General features: G+C 38.5%; 1 protein-coding gene across 5 annotated transcripts in view; it reads left to right on the top strand.

Annotated features, from left to right (window-relative positions):
- The first annotated feature begins 2555 nt into the window (after positions 1-2555).
- Positions 2556-13262, top strand: part of znf148 (zinc finger protein 148) — a 37410-nt gene continuing 26703 nt past the window's right edge. For 2 of the 5 annotated variants that reach the window (XM_052023955.1, XM_052023945.1), the window contains exon 1: positions 2669-2996. The gene's annotated coding sequence lies outside the window, so the exon portion shown is untranslated. Of the gene's footprint in view, positions 2997-13262 lie in introns of all 5 variants that reach the window. The other 3 variants (XM_052023964.1, XM_052023936.1, XM_052023972.1) reach the window with 2 other exon arrangements.

The following is a 13262-nucleotide window of genomic DNA, read 5'->3' on the forward strand; positions in this document are numbered from 1 at the left end:
AGGTGCAGTGTGTAGCTTATTGAAAAACATCCTGATGTTTTCAGTTGATATTTAAAGGCTTTTGCTGCAAAACTATAACAGCCAATTCTACAAATTTAGGATACTGAATCGATTTTAGAAACATAGAACAATAGTCAATATATTTACATTTTAAAAAAGGGAAAGAGAAACATCCCAAGACTAAAACTTTGGTCAAAGAGGCAGGTTTTAAGAAGTGACTTCACCACTAAAGAGAGAAGAGAAATTTAGGGAGGAAAGATTTTTGGATCTTTTGCACCTGAAGGCATGACTACTATTGGTGACGTGATTAAATATGAATTTTATCAAGGACCAGAATTAAAAGAATGCAGATATCTTGGAGGGTTGTAAACTGGAGGAGATTACAGAGAAAAGGAGAGGCAAGGACATGGAGGGACTTTAAAACAAGGGTGAGAATTTTGACATCAAAGCATTGCTTAACCTGGTTTTAAACAGGTGCTTTAAACTGAGCAAGTACAATTCAAGCACAAAGTATTTACTCTAAGGACACAGGTAGTTTAATTCTGGATGCATCTCAAATTTACAGAAAGTGGAACAAGAAAAGTGAGCCGGGACTGCTTTGAATACTTAAGTGTAGAGGTGCTAAATGCATCATGAGGGTTTCGGCAGCCATTGAGCTGTGCCAAGGGTGGAACTAGGTGATACTGTGGAGGTGGAAATAATAGTGGATAAGAGGTTCAAAAATCAACCTATGGTGCCAAGGCTGTAAAAAGTCCAGTTCAGTTTCAGACAAATGCCAGTGAGAGGAGTAGAATCACTGGCTAGGAAGTGGAGTTTGTTTTGGTTTTGACCTTCCTAGTATTCATTTGGAGAAATTTCTGCTTATCCCATGCTAAATATTGGACAGTCTTATCATGTAGAGATAGTGAAGGGATCGAGACAAGTGGTGATAAGGTAAAGCAGGTTTGATCAGTGCACATGTAGTTTATGTACATTAATGTAGTTTACAGATGGTATTGTAGAGGGGGCAGAATATAGATGAGAAAGAGAAATGAGTCAAGAATAGTTCCTTGAGGTTATACAGGTCATTGTGCAAATATGAGAAAATAACCTATTGCTGGTGATTCTTTAGCTATGATGGGATAGGTAAGGATGGAACCAAGTCAGTGTAGCCCCTGAACAACAGCGGAGAGGCATGGAGGGAGGATGCCAGATTTTAAATGGTTAATTTATGAAGCCAGGTTGCATAACCTGGATTGAATTATCTTGACTCTTAAAGGCTGGGAGATAATTGAGGTCTTTGAAATGATTTAATGGATCTTACAGGGTGGATAGAGAAGTATTTCCTCTGCAGGAAATATAATTGGAGCGTGATTATTTGGATGTAAAATCTGGAACCAATTTTTCCTCACAAATTGAAGTGAAAATCTGTAGATCCTTCCTCTAAAATACAGTAATGCCAGGTCATTCATGAACTTCGGATTGAGACTGATAAATTTTTGCCATGCAAACCTTGTAAGAACCTGGAACAAACTAAAATAAGCCAAATGGGCTTATGAGTCAACCACGATAGAAATAGTAGAATAGACTTGAAGGGATGAATGGCCTAATCTTATATTTGCATAAAAGATATAACCTGGTTGTATTCTTTCTTTCAATTCTGACTCCCAGCAGGAGGGCATTAGCACTGCTTAATCTTCTTGGTCAGTAATTCTGCAGCTGGTTAGTGAACCAAATCAGTCTCTATTTTACTCAGGAGCTTTCTACACAAACATCTTACATTGTGTCCACATGCATGTGTTCCACATCCCTTCACCACCTACTGTATGAGTGTTTGTCCAAAATCTTAATGAAATAGCAACTAAAAAAAATCAATTATCTTGGCTAGAGCATTGGTCAGAAATCAGACTATTTATAATCATTGTGTATCCCTGTAAATAGATTTTGTACTCAACTGTTAAATTGTAAATGCTTAAGAGTGTCTTTTCTTTTAAATCTGGGCAAATTACTTTGATTTGAAACATTACGCTCAAATATATATTTTAGTCAAAGAGAATAACAATGTGTAACAAATTGTTTCCAATCCACGAGTCAAATCCTTTGAATTGGTTCAGCAGGATTTGAAATTTGTTTTCTAAGATAAAGTAAATATGAGAATATTTTACGACCTTTGGTAAAATTTCCATTCAAAGTCAAAGTCGAGTTTACTGTCATATGCACAAGTACATACAGTCATAGAGTCATGTATGCTCAGGTGTAATGAAAAACTTACTTATAGCAGCATCAATATAAATACTGGTAAATTACATTCAACAATATCTCTTTTTAATGAAAGCAAAGAAAATCCTGTAAATATTTGCAAGATAGGCAATAAATATGGAAAGAGAAACAGCGCTAACTTTTCAGCTCAATGATCTTTCATTGGAACTGTTTGGTTCAGTTAAGTTTAAAATTTAACTTAAACGGTGCAGACTTGCCAGTTTCGATTTCGAAGTGATAATAATTCCAAACTGCACATATGTTAAATTTAAGTCGGAGAAAATAACACAATAAAAGGTCGCAGAAGAGACTGTTATGCCCTGATGACATACCTGTTACAATGGCAGAATTACTTCCCATACCCCACAGCGCCGATGAAAAGCCTCTACTCGGCAGGGGCCGGGGAAGAAAGCAACGCATGCGCACCTACGGTCTTCGGGCTTTGTGGGTAGCGGCCATCATGAAAGAGTCTGGAAACAGAGCGAGGGTAGGAGAGAGAATTCGGAAAGTTAAGCGGAGAGGGTATTTCAGTCGGTAACCGTACGTGGAGCGAGGCTGGTGACAGGCAGCGGTTAAAGCTTTCGCCTTGGCTGAATTCGAAGGGTCTGTGGAGTGGCGGAAACCGGTAAACTGTGGATTCAGTGTCAAGGAACTGCGCTGCTAATACGCATACAGGCCCGAGCTGCCACAAAGGGACTGTTTTTTATATATATATATAAGGGCCAGCATTGCGCTTTATCTGGGCTGCTTGAGACACAGTAAGTGCGGAGAGTTCAGTCAGTGGTCTGTGCAGCTCGGTGCGCCGGCGTTATTAATACATGTGCCTCAAAATGTTACCGTGCATTCTAAAGCATCCCTAGGTGTTCTGGAGCCACAGCAACATTTGTTTGTGATGTCACAATAACCGCTCTCATGACGCAGACCTCCCACTAACCCAGATGAGCAGTCCTGCCCCTGGGAGGAGGGAATGCTTTTTTTTAACGCTGTCGCCTTCTCTGATCCAGTTATAAGTGAGTGTGATGGAGGACCATAGTTATGCTTCGTGGCTTTTTGAGTGCGGAGTGGAACGAGGCATCTTTCCTACCTGATTGCAACTTCCTGTCCACTGAGAAGCATTCGCACGAAGCAGTTAGCTAGGTTTCTCAGCATCATATATGTAACTTGGAAACGTCTTAACATGGTTATGCAAAAAATATCCAAATGTCTGTGGAATACGGTGTTCGGAACGTAGGCACATTGGGTGGATAGTTTGCTCACGTCTATAAAATGTTGGTTAGGCCAATGTCTAGGGTTCATTTATTTTTACAGACGCTACAGAACAGCAAGATGGGATACTCTTTAAGTTTAATGCTCCTTAAGAATGCCCTGAAAATGTGTCATTCCCCCAGTACACATTTGTTTTCCATTTAAAAAAAAATTTAATCGACTTTATAAAGTGTTATATAATGGACAAAAGCAAAATTGAATAGCATGGAAGTAAAGGGAAAATTAATTCGTGGATTTATGGCAGATGTAATTAAATGCAGAGGAATGTTTATTGATGCAGTTGGAAGAAAGCATGAAAGTTGTGATATCCTAGCACCATTTTAAATGGGATGCAGAAACGGGAACTTGTGGGTGTTCTCATCCTTTTATTAGGATGTTGCTGAACATTTTAAAAAAACAACATATCATGAAGGGGTTATGGCATAATTGGCTTTATAATAGAATCATTGGAAAATAAGCTTAAACCTGCAAACATACTGGCTGGGTCTTGGCTAGGTTCTTGGCATCACATTTGGCACAAGGAAGGATATCAGTGTTTTGGAGAGGATGCTCAGTGGTTATGTAGTCTGACCAGAGGGGTTGGGTTGTTCTGCTTTGTAATCTGAGAAAACATTTAAAATAATTGGCTAAAAATGGGAGGGAATTTTTTTTACACACATGGTACGTTACTATGATGGGAATACCCTGTCTGACAGAGAGACAAGCATATTCTTTGGTAGCTTTCAGAATAAATTTGGAGAGCAGAACATTGCAGAACTGTAGTTGAGTGATTGGGACCAAATGGATTGCTCTTTCATTAAAAACCACCACAATCTTGACGTCTGAATGGCCTATTTTTGTGCTCTGGTCCATCAACTGATTTCCACTTAGCTGCCAAGGTTGGGTGTAATATGATGCCCTGTCCAGAAGAGAGGCAGTGGTATAAATGGGGCATGATTCAGAACCAGCACTCCGTCCTGTATTCAGTAACGTTCATTATTCTTAATAAATGTAACGTTAGATTACAGCATTGTTGCACTATCCAAATTGTCTGTTTCTTGTTACTGAAGTAACAAATTGTATTCCAAGGGAAGATGACACACATTGTTTATAAAAACAGTTAAACTAGCTGGAGGTCTGACACTGTATTGTTTTGAGTGATTCTAATTGTATATGCTAAATGGTTAGGTTCTCATTGCAAAAACCTAACAGGTACACAAATGAATGATATTAAACTATTTGTAGAATCCAAATGAAGTAGTTTTAAAAATAACTTGCATTGGTATTCTTGAGCTTCCCAAAATCTTGACAATAATGTGCCAGAGTTGTACTGTAGGGAAATGCAAAACCAAATTGCACTTCAGCATATCCCACAAACACAGTGAAATACTTCCATCAGTTAATCTATTTTAATCCTTTCGTTTAGGGAATAAGTGCTACCCAGCTCACTGGGATAACTCCCCCGCTCTTCAAATAGTACTATGTGATCTTTTGCATGTACCATATTTAACCTTCCAGATACATATGGCATTTCAGTTTATCATATTTTATTCCAAACTACATTTAGATGAAATAACTGCATGGCCCTATTCACTGCTGTGTATCCCACTAGCAGTGTAAGACACAGCAAAGTTTTAATGTTTCTTCATACAGTTTGTATACTATGCATTGACCTTCTACTGCTGGTGAATGTAGTAACATATTGGTTAATTATTGGACTAGTACACGGCTCTGCTCACCAGTGGCATATGTTTGTATCCTACCATGGCACTTTTTGAAATTGTATTTTAAAAACTTAAATACTTTTGGAATAAAAAGCTGAGTAATGGTGGCCATGAAGTTACTTGATGGTTAGAAAAACAAATGTCATTCACTCATATCCTTTAGGAAAGGAAATCTGCTGTCCTTGCCCAGTCTGGCTCGTGTGTGACATCAGACCCAACAGCGTTGGGGCACTTTAATGAGCAGTTAAGTGTCAACAACATTGTTTGCCCTCAACTACCTCTTAGCTCAGGGGCCGGGAGAACTTGTCAACGAAATCCTAGTCTCACCTGAAGCATCCAAATCCCCTGAACAAATTTATAGTCGCGCAGCAAGGAAAGATGCCCTTCGGCCCACTGATTCTCGTAATCTTGTTATATTCTATCAATGATGCAACATGATGCTGCACAAAGGACAACTAACCTACCAACTTGCATGTCTTTGGGAAACTGGAGCAGCTGGAGGAAACCCACATGGTCACAGAAAGAACATGTAAACTCCACACAAGCAGCACGGGAGATCAGGGTTGAACCTGGTTCACTGGAACAGTGAGGCAGCCGCTGTACTAACTGTGCCTTGGTGCTGCCCCTTTGTGTCTATTTATGGCTTAGTTATAGCTCTTATAGTGGCTTTATCTTGAGTATGAACATTTTGGAACAATTAAATAGGCTGGTGCAGGGTTTTAAATATGGGTTTTTCACCTGGGAACCTGCTTTCAAATGCAGTGCATATCTTATGGAAATAAGTTTTAGTAGCTTCAATTCAGTTATTGCAGAACTACTCTACTTTGCCATCAAGGTTTTAAGAATAAGGTTTTAAGATTTTAATTGTTGCAAAGCCATATTTACTGTTTGGCAGACAACCAGTTTTACGTATTGCATTTTTGTTTTGCGTGAATATTTCAACCTATATCATTTTTTAAGAAGGTTTATTTATGGTGTTTCAGTTTCCACTATAGTTATGTGTAAATGTTTCAATGTTTAAGGAACTGTTTCTTGTCTGAGTATTGTTTAATGTTAGCAGCTTTTGCATTTACATTGTATCGCAGCTGCTAAGTGCCAGGAATCTCACTGAACTGATTTCTGACGGCAAGAGATACTAGAAAAGTGATAGTGGGGATAAGGGAGTCTTGCTGCTAGATCTTTTGTGGGGATTTTTTTCCAGGTCAGCAAGAAGTGGCATCTCTTTTCCACTGTCAAGTTCTGGAATTGCTCTGTTGTATGGCCCTGAATTCCTTCATTTTTAAAGCAGAACCCTTCTCTTCTCCCCAATCTTAATCCCATCTCCCCTGTCCCTCCCCCAATTCCAGTTTACCTCAGAGTTAAAACTTGTTTGATTGGAATGTGAAACAATAAAATCAAACAGTTCACATACCAACCATAAACTAAATCCTATAGTTAAATAAGTTGAATGAGTTGTGATTCCCTTGTTACTGTTGGTACTAAATCACCAAAAGCCCAAAGTTGCTGGAGGTTTCACTTATGGCTTTTCTGGATGCTGCTTCAAATGAAGCAAGTTCCAGGTTCGGTCTTTGGTCTGATGAAACGTAATCGTCTTGGGCAGGTAATTTTTGGTGCTACATTAGAATTTGGGTCTTAAGAGAAGGAAAAGCAATTGGATGCATGAAAAGGAGGCAGGAGTGTCCCTCGTGCCTGCGCTCCCATTTAATAGACTGTGTTGAACCTTGGGTCAGATTCCCATAGTCCATAAATCTATTAGTGATTGAGCATCTTGCTGATGTAAAGAATCCCAAAGATGGGCAACCTTGGGAAGAGAAATTTCTCCTCGTCTCAGTGGTGAATGGGCCATCCCTTAAGCTGTGAGTTTGCTGTCTATTTCTAAATTTGTCAGCCTGAGGAAATAATTTCTTGGTATCTAACTCATGAGCCTCAATCAAAAACTTAAATGTTTTACTATCATCTCCTGTGAATGTAAAGAAATCTTCCTCTTTCGTCATCAAATACACTCCTAATTTAAGGATACTACACCACCTCCAGGATTAATATATCTGTTCTTAGTTATGGAGACCAAAGCTCCATGCAGTATTGGTTTTGCTAATGACTTGTGCAAATAAAATTGAAATACTTAGCAGAAGGAAGGAAAGAAAGGTGTATTCAGCTCACTGTGAAGATTTGATGATCATAAACTTTAATTTCACTTGGTGGGAGATTTAGAGAACATGAGGATTGGGGGGAGAATACAACATTGCTTTGATTTAAATCTTAATAAAATAGATATTCTTAGTAGAATGAATAGGACTAATAATGCATTCAAACTTACGTTGTCTTATCAGAGTGAAATTTTTCAAATAGCTTTCCTGAAGTGGCAGAATAGCCTAAATAATTTCCTATTCTTTTTGTCACTCTTTCACTGCTGTTCACATTAGTCATATTTTTCTGCTATTCCCTTTATAACAATTTCGGTAATTACTATATCTGATTAACTGAAAGCACCTGCTCTGTGACATGCATTATCAACTTAGCTGAGTATAAAGTGTGGAAGAAAGAGATGGCTTCCCCACATGGAGGGGAGCATTTTGGAGAGGGTGTTCATATCCTACTTTAGTGCATAAGAATATATTGGTTATGCAGAATGAGGAAGTATGAGATAAAGATGGAAAATAAGCCAATTCTTTAAAAACTGTAGCTTGCAACACATTACGTTTTCTCTCTGTTTTTGTTTATTTTTTAAATATTTTTGTTTATTTAATTTTAAAATAGGACCTGGTGAAACTTTTATTTGAATAAACCAAGAAAGACATTTCTTCTTGCAAATAACAATTGACCTGAATTTGTTGGTGTATGATTTGAAAATTGTGTGTTTTCTTTGCATTGAATTTGAAACCTGCATAAAGGGAAAGTACCAGATTTATTCAGACTTGAGGAGCATCCTTGGGGTACATGCGAGGCAACACATAACTGTGCACTTGTGCTTCTGGTTAACAACCAGGATTAATTGTAAATTTGTTCTTGCCATAATTATATTTTACATGAACAATTGCACCTGATTTCAACAAACAATCTGGTGGAATTCAGTGGGTCAAGTTGTACCTGGGGGAGGGGGAGACTTTTCAGGTTGAAGCCCTACATCATTCCTCCAGCAGATTGTTGCTTCAGATTTCAGCATCTGCATTCTCTTTTCTCCATTGCACCTGATTTCAGTTGCAGAAGAAAATACTGAAGATCAACCTTAATCAGCTATTGGGAGTAATATTGGAATAGTGATATATTCAACTGGATGGCTTTTTGAGTATCCCTTTAACTGATATACAACAGAAACACTTTCATAAAGGGTTTCACACCTATCATCATCGAATGTCCACCATGGTAAATTGTAAACTTGGCTCAAGACTGAATCTCTGAATAGTTATTTATTTTTATCTAGGAAGTATAGGTGCAGCACTCGTGTTGCAAACTTAAGTTCCATTCTTCTGTCTGTACACTTTTGGTTTTTCAAATTATTGACAAGAATGTAAAAATATCCTTTGCAATTTAAGATCTATGGGTTATAGGGCACAAGTTAACAGCTAAAAGAATGAGCCAAAACCTAATGCATGAAAATATCAGTCTGCAGGTTTTGTAGGGAAATTGGTACAAGACACTCCCTTCTCTTTGTCCAACCTCTTCACTGCCCAAAAAAAACTCACTAGGATGCATCAACTTTTGATTTGGGGATACGTGCTTTCCCTTGACCTTCTAATGGAAAATCTGGAGGTCAAATGAGGACTGGTTGCGTTTCTCTTAAGAGTTTAAATAAATACATTGACTTAGAAATTTGTAACTTGAAAAGTTGTGCATGATGCCATTCACTCTTTCGGGTATGTGTTCGGGTCTTGTTTACTGCAACAAAAAGTGCACCAATCTCTGTCCATAGTGCATTTCGCATTTCCTCCTGCACTATTTTGTCTTCATTGAGATTGTTGGCAGTATTACTGGGATTCGTCACAAGTTATCCTGTTTGTCCTTCAAGATGGCTTCAAAATGCTCCAGTAGTTTTGAGCATTGCGCTTCCTTTAAGAAATCTGGACAAACCATAAACATTAATACTAAATTAGCTGTTATTAATTAAAATGATAAAGGTGAGCATTTGGTGGATGTCATCTGGTGTGACCAATCCTTAACAATGTGGGCAAAGTAAGAGTTTGTGCTCAAAATATTATCCCTGGAAGTGTATTGTGTGTTATGTATAGCGGAGATGATATAATGGGCAGAATGGAAAAAGGATTAATGTGTGGAATCAATGTGTGCGCTAGAGTTTGATCCGGGAAAAAAGTGTGGTTGTTACGGCAAGACTTGAAAGACTGTAAAGAGGGCAGTGGATGTTCCAAAGTGCCACTGAATTCAAGAGCAGCCGTGGCTGGTTTGTATGTTTCAAGAATGTGCAAACCTGCATAATATTTGTCTTGCAGGGGAGGCAGTAATGTGGATACTGTGGCAGCAAAAAATTTCCCAAAGGAGCTGAAACGAATCGTAGAGAAAGCTGATTATTGTTAACAAGTATTTTGAAGAGAATGCCTCTGTGTACATTCATCTCAATAGATGGAGAGAAAACTGCTCTGAACTTGAAGGCAGACCAAGATTGTCTTAATCCTGGAGACATTGCTGGGATGACTGTAAACTTAAGGCTCCCTTAATATATCACTAGAAGAACCCCAAGAGTTCAAAGGATATTAAGTTGTCTAGAATATGACGATCTAACAAAAAAGGTAGGATGATGCACGGTACTTCCAAGATTATATCATATTCTTTCTCTTCTCCATCAAACAATGATGTGCAAGGGATAATCTGGAATATAGATCCTTGCTCATTATCAACAGTGTTCCTCGACGTCTGGTTAACGTCGGGTAAACCATTCAGATATGGCTGATGCTCTAATGTTTTTCACCATTCTCAAGGCACCACTTTATTGTTACAACTCGTGGACTCAATGAGGCATGTTATTTTGGAGTTAAATGGCAGTGACGAACATGCCATTAATGAAATTCGGAAGAAATACAATGTCAAAGAGGGTCATAAAATGCATCACGGCCTCTTGCAATGATGCAACCCACGCAGCAATGAATAGATGGTGTATGAAAGGATATTATGGCCTGTATACATTCAAGACCCCTGTGAGTTTCTGAATTTGAATGAAAAGACATTGTCAAGTTCATAAATGAGTCTGGATTTGGTGAAAGAGACCACAGTGATGTAGAAGAGTTGCTGGAATCTCATGGTGAAGAGTTTGCAAATGAAATTCTGTTGGAGATGAGCAGTGGAGGTCATTTAGAACAAGAAGCCATCACTCAGGATCACCACCACTATGAAAAGGCTTTTGGAGATGTGAGAAAATCATTCGCTTTTTTAAAAAGGTGACAATATCAACACAAAGTGCAGCATTAGGCTACATGGTAGGAAATTATGTGCTTTGCAATAAGACATTTTATCAGATTAAAGAGCACTGTCTAGATTTCCATACTTGAAAGAATCCAAGGAGGGTGATGGATCTTCTAAAGTGCTAGAGCAGCCATGGCTGGTTTGAATGTTTCAAGAATTTGCTAATCTGCATAATGTTTGTCTTGTGAGGGAAGGAGGTTAAGAACCTTCACCATCAGTGCTGCAAAGTCTATCAAGCTTAGGAAGCTTGGATTTCCTACCATCACCACCATCTGAACACCATTTGATAATTCTGCCCCTCAGAATTTCTGCTATCACCTCAATATGCAAAACTGCCTCTACTGCTTTACTATAGATGGGGTGCAGGCTAGACCACTCGGCCCCTCGAGCCTGCTCTGCTGTTCAGTGAGATCTTGGCTGATCTTATTGTGGCCTCAACTCCACTTCTGCCTTCCAGCTACTATCCCCTTTTTATATTCTTATTGAGAATCTGCAAAGATGATTCCAATTCCACTGGCCTTTGAGGAAGAGTTCTAAAGACTTGGGACCTTCTGGGAGAATTTTATCTTGTCTATTCTAAATGGGAGAACTCTTTTTCATTATGAGAGTGCCCCTAGTTCTAGATTCTTCCACAAAAGAGAACATCTCCTCCTCTATTGATACATATTGGGATCTTTGGTTTCACTTGTGGATATGTTTTGGGTGTTTTTATGTTTGTTAAATGTTTAGGGGTTTTTGAATTAAATTCTTGAACTCTGGAATGCAGTTCAAGATTTTACATTGAAACTATTGGGAAAAGCCTTTTTGATTTATGAATATTGGTTTTCAGGAAATTGAAGAAAATCTCTAGCTAAATATATTGAAGTAGGTGCGTGTAAAGAAGATCTTACTCTGCAGTGATTTTGCTATGAAGGGTGTTGATGCAGTTGGTAATGTTCCAGCTAAGTTGCTGGTTGTTGTTATGTATTGACCTATTGAAGTAGATTGTGGTGAGCTTTTCATGAGCAGCTCAAATTGGCTTTTTAGTACTGATAACCGAAATGGTGAGGCAGATTTCTGTGATTTGATGTGTTTTTATAGGTGCTTGGTACTTCAATTGAACACTGTTTTAAGTGTCAATACTGCTGTTTCATAAATAAAATTGTAGCAGCAAGTTTAAAATATATTAGTGGATCTTTCATGTTGCCCATAATAAATTTGAGCATTGGGTCTCTTAATTTATTCATTTTGCTTCATATTAGCAACGAGAAGCTGAATGTTTGTTCATTTCTGTTTTGTTAGTGGGATATTAATGAGTGAATGCCTGCCACTTTTGCTTATTGTGCAACAAATGCAGTACTCCAGACACATTTTACTGTGCAAGGAATGGATCTTTTCATTGACTTAATAATGCTTCTGTAGCGACTCACCGTCCGTCAGGCGAACCGGCTCGGCAGTCGGGTCGCGCGGCGTCGGAGCGACGAGGCCCAAGATGGCGGCGGGCCTAGTCTTTCCCAAGCGACGGGGAGAACCCGCGCGCGGGAAAGACTTGATGACGTAGTACTTACGTCATTGCCGGTTGCATTGGGCGGGAACAGTCTCCCTTAAAAGGCCTGCGCAAAGCGGGAAAATAAACCAGTTCTTGTTTGACAATCCTTCGACTAGCGTCTTGTTTTATTTCGCGGTAGCAACCACTACACTTTGTATTGATGCAAACATTTTTTCCCCCACAGTAAATGTTTATGATGGTAAAATGACTTATCAGGTCATTGAAGAATTTTTTGCCTTTCACATGGTGAGATGTTTGACCATCACTCTTAAACAAAATGTGGCAGAAGTTCTGTTGTTAATATCCCACAAGCAGCAATGAAATGAATACATTTTTAATCTGTTTCTGGATATCAGTTATTGAGCGAGATGTCATCTCAAGGACCTCCGGTACTTGTCTTTCGATCTCAACCTGCAACACTCCTCGTATAAACTAATCCTAACGGATATTTAAGTGACATTACAGAATGAACAAGTATTAGGTTGCAACTCGTCAGGGGAAATTTTCCAAATTTTTGGAAGGTTTACTTTGAATCATTCGATTACTGACCATACCCGTCTTTCTTTTAGAAATGGGTTCTAATAACATAGTGACCTTTTTCTTTTCATACATTGCACGTTGGTTAAAGCTTCAGTTTATTTAGGTACCTGACTGAACTATTTATCATCACTGATTAAGAGCTGTTGTGCTAAGCAGGTGTGTTCAGTTGCAGCGATCATAAATATTGATTCTCTGGTATGATATTCAGTCTGCAAATTAGCAAGTCTTAAATTATAAATGGCGCACACAAATTTATCCTTCTGTCTCCTCCTTCTTCATTAACTGTTACTGATTGTGGTGTTAAGTAAATAAAGCAATTTTGGTTATAGCTGTCAAAAATTATACAAAAAGAATCCTCTCTAGGATCAGGAATAGGCCATTGACCCTTTAAGGTTTGCTTCATTCTGTGAGATCATGGGTGACCTGGAAAAAGATGAGACACTCTCTTGCTTTTCTTCGTGCCCTTCAGATTCCTTTTTAAAATGATTGTACATCCACAACCCTCTAGGAGAAGAGAGATTCACATTTCACCCACTTGTGTGTTTAGTGATTTTATATATACATCTAAATATATT

This window comes from Pristis pectinata, chromosome 1 (genome assembly GCF_009764475.1).
Source record: "Pristis pectinata isolate sPriPec2 chromosome 1, sPriPec2.1.pri, whole genome shotgun sequence".
Classification (NCBI taxonomy): domain Eukaryota; kingdom Metazoa; phylum Chordata; class Chondrichthyes; order Rhinopristiformes; family Pristidae; genus Pristis; species Pristis pectinata.